This window comes from Monodelphis domestica, chromosome 8 (assembly GCF_027887165.1).
Source record: "Monodelphis domestica isolate mMonDom1 chromosome 8, mMonDom1.pri, whole genome shotgun sequence".
NCBI lineage: Eukaryota > Metazoa > Chordata > Mammalia > Didelphimorphia > Didelphidae > Monodelphis > Monodelphis domestica.
Genome location: NC_077234.1, coordinates 47,877,996 through 47,883,719, shown reverse-complemented (window position 1 = coordinate 47,883,719; position 5,724 = coordinate 47,877,996). Strand labels below are relative to the sequence as shown.

The 5,724-nt window shown below is 38.7% G+C and overlaps 1 pseudogene; it reads right to left on the bottom strand.

Annotated features, from left to right (window-relative positions):
• Positions 1-1,148: 1,148 nt before the first annotated feature.
• On the bottom strand, positions 1,149-2,732 carry LOC100012033 (GA-binding protein alpha chain-like; annotated as a pseudogene).
• Positions 2,733-5,724: the final 2,992 nt, after the last annotated feature.

Here is a 5,724-nt window from a genome sequence, read left to right as displayed (position 1 = left end):
ATAATATGGACTTATTACTACCAAGCATTGTGCTAAGAGCTGGAAAAACAAAGGAAAAAACATCCCTGCACTCAAAAGACTTACATTTTAATGGTGGAGACAAAGTATACATAATTAGGTATACAAAAAGATACACAATCAGGAAATATATATAATTATGTGTTAACATTAATTAATATTACTATTGTAAGAAATTAAATTAAAGGTTTGACTAAAATATGTGAGAATTCTAAAATAATATGGTGGTCACTGTTTTAAAATATATTTCAAATCAAAATGACTTTTAATAGCTTTTATTTATAAAGTGGTGGGAAAAGTGAAAGTAGAGAAACAAAAAAAGGGTAGAGAAGATGTTTACCCTATCACACTATTATTGCTCAGCCTGGCAGGGCTTGTTAACCCTCCACTGGAGGACCTGGAGTACTACCCACACTGCCTCCTCCAAGAAAGGAAGGCCTCTCCAAAACTAATCTCTCTCCAGACACCAGGAAGAGAAGACCAGCTACTCTCTCATCCAAGAGGCAGTCCAAGGCCCAGGATCCCAAGTTGAAGCCAAGGTCCAAGTCCAGAGTCACCTCCAAGGGACAGGTCACCAGCCAAAGCACCAAGCTGAAGATTCAAGTCAAAGACGACTTGAAGACTTTATTTATTTTTTACCGCAAGTTTAGTCATTTATTCAACTTATTTATTTTGTTTGATTAGATGAAACTAACGGGCATACATGCACTAGTGGTGGCAATTCCATTCTGTAGTTTTAATTGAAGTAACATCTAAGACAGCAGAGAGGGGAAACAGTCCCATTTCTCAAAATTATTAAAGTCTAACATAGACCGTTTCCTCTAGATTCTTCATTTAGTTTTTCTTCTTCAGATGCTACTATGAATTTTTTTGAATTAATTAATACTAACCAGATTCGACTTTCCTGACAGATATCCAACTACCTTCACACTGAAGACACTGTTAATCCCTTAACACATACATGTGCATACAATGAAATATATGCTCAAAGTAAAAAGATCCAAATTCACAATAAAAAATCATGCATCAGATTGTATTGTCTACAAATAAAAGAAGCTGCAGATTCTGTTCCAAAGAGGAATGCTTTCTTTAACTATCCAAAAAGGCCTCATGCTTCTAAGGTCCTAGGCTCAATCATCCTTTTCTGTGTGCGGAGAAGCAGTGGCTAATGCAACTGCTGTGACTGGCTGGGCAATACCATGGAGCTGCATCTTTGCAAGTTTCTTTTGTTCACACTCTATAACCAAATGGTTCAACTCTGCTGCACTGTTTCCAATAAGAGTCTTCAAATCACAGACAAACTTGTACACAAATCTTTTGCCTTCACTTTACAGATCATATCTCCATCATAGTAGTACCTTAAAGCCCAACTAAGCTTCTCAGAATTCATGGTAGGTTTATTTTTGCTCTGTCCCCATTTTTGTGCCACCAATTCAGGCTGATTTAACTTAAACTCTCCTTCATCTCCAACCCAGAAATGCAGTCTTGAGCATCTTCCTCCATTAGAAGTTCCAATAAAAACTGCCATAGTTGAATCTGCCCATTATTTCCAGTTCTGTTTCCAGGTGAACTTTTATCCTCTCCAGAAATACGTGATGCTCTTTGTACTTTAGCTGTCTTTGCACAACTGTTTATAACTTTAATGGTGGTTGGTGTGTTGGGCTGTACTGATGCTGGTGTAATCTGAACAGGTTGATCAATAGTAACTTGCTATTTCACCCATATGTTGTTCTTGGCTAGCCAATACATATTTTCGAAGGAGCTCCAGATGACTCCACAGAATTTCTCCTCGTGGGACTCTCTGGAAAAAACCTTTTTGGTTAAGACTACATAATTCTCTTCCTGAAATGCTGAGTGTGGGCAGGTCTATATCAGTGATACTGAATTCCTTCATTACCCAAACCACCCAATGGAAGACTTGGCCTGTTGACCACTCTATGGGATCATAGGGTATCCCAAGACGTTCTTGTTCTTTTCTGTAACCTTTGAGTGCAGCAGCCCATCTTGTCATCTGTTCTGAGGTTTTGTCTGAAATTGTTGCAATATGCTTAGTGCCATCAAGAGTTATTACTTGAGCTTCTTCCACAAGAATGGCTTCAACTTCAGCATGGTGAACATCTGGGTCAATAACAACTTCAGCAGTTTCAGCAGGTTTAACAATTTCAAGGATATTTAACTTGGGCTCTATACCTTGATAAGAGATGACTTGTACACTAAGCTGAACAGTTCCATCAGTCTTTACTCCTTTGGTCTGGATCCAGCTGAATATCTTGCAGGCAAATTTCATGTGCATCCAATGAACACTGAAGTCTTGGTTCCAGTAGTTTCTCAAGATTCCCTATTGGTGGGGGCAGCTGGGTAGCTCAGTGGATTGAGAGTCAGCCCTAGAGATGGGAGGTCCTAGGTTCAAATCTGGCCTCAGACACTTCCCAGCTGTGTGACCCTGGGCAAGTCACTTGACCCCCATTGCCTAGCCCTTACCACTCTTCTGCCTTGGAGCCAATACACAGTATTGACTCCAAGATGGAAGGTAAGGGTTTAAAAAAAAAAAGATTCCCTATTGGTTCATTGATGTCTGTGGCCTGACTCACACATTCTGCAGGAATGTAGGTCTGCTCTACAATGCTTTCTTCTGTGCATTCTTGTTTTTCTGTTCTATCAATTTCAATTTCTACCAGTTCCTCTGCTTCTCTTTTAGTCATGGCTTGGCCAATTAAAATTACAGTAAGATTCCAATGTTCCTCCTTCTCTGGCAAGTAGCGAGAGCCCATGAGAGTAGTGGTGAACCATAAATGACTTGAAGACTTTAGCTGAAGAAGACTTCTGAAGACAACCTCTAGAAAACTGTCCACTCAAAGAAGTTCAGGACTTTTATAGTGATTTCTTGTCCCTTCGCCTCTTCACAGGGGCCAATCACAGCTTCCAAATTGCCTAGCGCTGTGTCTATGGGATTCATACCTCTCATTCTATGAAAGTGTGAGCTCTTATCAAAAGAATTCACAAGTTCCTGACTGATTGAGTTTCTGAGGGTGTGAACTCTTTAAATAAATGACTTGTGAATTCTCTTATTTGTTGTCTAACAAAGTGGTAAGTAGGGTGTTTTCAGTTTTTTGTTTATTCAATCAAAAGTTGCTGATGCTAGACAAAGAAAGTCTGATTCACACTTCACAAATCCCCCCTATGATTCTTTGGGAGACTAGTGTAAGAGAGGAAAGCCAGATTCAACATGTAAGAAAAGCAATCCAAGTGGTGGAGGAGAAAGAGAAGACAGAGAATTCTGGGAAAGAATAGAAGAGCTGAGAAGATTCAAAGCAGTTACTTCACTTATCCTTGGGAACTTCTCAAGGGTGGTTGGTCCCAGAGAAATCTCTGAAGCAGAAAGACCTTCTGAGAATTTGACCATCTCTTTCTGTGAACTAAAACCCCTTGGATTCAGCTGATGAGAATAGGAGTGGATAGGACTTTGTCTATAAAGCCATTCATCCAAAGAAGATTTTCCTCTCTATCCCCTAAAGTCTGTTCTTAAACTTTATACTATAGCCTGGGTCGATAGAAGTCAAGACAATTCTCACAGCTGACCTAGGAGGGTCAAGCTGGTAGCCTAATCCTTCAGGATTTGGGAAGAGGGTCAGTTATTAGCCTTAGAGATCTCCTGTTTCCCACTTTCTTCTTCCTCATCCAACAATCCTATTTACCTTATCTTTTGTGTGTTCCTTTAGAATAAACAGTTATTCCTTAGATCAAGTACCTGCCTCACAATATCCAGAGAAAGAGACCTAAAGCTTAGGGAGGAGAGCTATACTTTCTCCTCAAAGAAGAAGAATTAGTTTCAGTCCCTGGTGTTACATTCAATCCAGTCTCTGAAGAAATGTACTCTGAAATTCTGTAGACAACTAGTGCTGATTTTATTGAGGAAAGAGAGAGAAGGAACAATCTATCCCCCTCTCCACTTCCTTGCTCCATTTCATCTCTCTCATTCTCCAGCTTCAAATAAATGTAGTGGGTGACTCCATTTCCACATCCATTACAACTGGAACCCCAGACAATAAGAATCCTTTACCAACAGTCACACCTGGCAGTTGGAAGAGACTAGGGGGTAGGGCAGCCATCTTGGGGTACAGAATTCTATACAAGTACATATAAGGCTTAATATAGACATATTTCTTCCAGTAAAAAGCAAGGTTTGGAAAAAACAACTGAATTAGGGGAACACAAAAAGCAAAGATGTGCCAGAAAATTATGTGGACCTTACTAGTGTTAGTCATATTAGCACACTGGTATTGTTCAATATTTGGTACCATAACAAACATGTTTAATGATGTCACTGGGGCTGCAGTAAACATCACTAGATATTGGGATTACATAACTATGGAAATATCTACAGTATGGCCACTCTTAGCTGTCTAAGGTACCCTTGTGATGCTCTGGCAATTATACAGCACCATCAGAAAGGGAATGAAACTAATCCTAGGCAGAGACATCAACAACAACCCAGACAATAGATTGGATCAATTGTTCTCCCAAATGGCAGCCATTAGTGATATGTACCAGGACTTCACAGAGAAAAAGGAGAAAATGGGGAAGGGAAAGGAACTAGTGACAGGGACTGCTACCAATGATACTGAAATGGCAAGGACACTGAGATAACCGTAACAACAACAGCTTTAACAGTAGGGGTTTGCACTGAAAAAGTAATGGTAGATAAACAAACACAGAACCAACACAAGTTGAAGGTGCAACAGGGGCACAGAAAATCATGTCTCTAAAGGACTATGCAAAAGTGACTCCAGACTCTGGCATTTTACATATAAAGTTCCACAAGTCTTTCAGTGTCCAGGACTTAGATTCCCTAAAAAAGAGGCTATCAAGATTTTGTTCTGAACCATTTAAGTATTTGAGAGAGCTGAAAAGAGCACTTAAGATATATGAACCTACATTTGAGGATGTAGAGATTTTGCTTTCAGAACTGTTTAGTCCCCAGGAACAAACCCAGTTCTTAAGAAAGACTAGGGAGGACAAAAATTGAATAAGCTGGCCAGAATTTTATGAGGATTTTGATTTTTCTAGGCCCTTGAACTTACTTTCCTCAAAAGGCACCTGAGGACTTGTTAGAGGTGATTAAATCATTAAATTAAATTAAATTAAATCTCTCCAATGAATCATTTAACATAACCAGCTTACACTTCTAAAATTCTTCTAGCTATAGGTGCATACAATATTGTACTTTTTAAAGAGGAACTACAATAGTTAGAGATAAGAGGGAAATAAAAGAGAGAGAGCAAAACCAAAGTTTGCTAGGTGCATTGACAAAAAGGCCAATTGGGGGCAGTCCCCTTTGACATAAGCATTTACATTCAGAATAAATGTATTCAACCCCCTTCAGTTCAATCAATTATATCCCAAAGTTCATCCTGGATCTTCTCAATGCAGTGGAGGTTTCTTCATGATACTGTCTCCAAACAGTTCATTTTCTTGATTCATAGAGTTATCGAGCTTCGTTTCCTGAAATGTTTTCTCAAAAATTTTTAAATGTTGGATTTTATGAAAATGATACAATATCATATATGTATATATATATATATATATATTTCATGTATATCTGTATATTCAAAAGTAACCTTAGAAATAGCAATTGTGGGGTAAGAGAAGAAAGGAAAAATTTCTGTAAGAAGATGGAGTTTGAACTGAATCGTGAAGGAAAAAAAG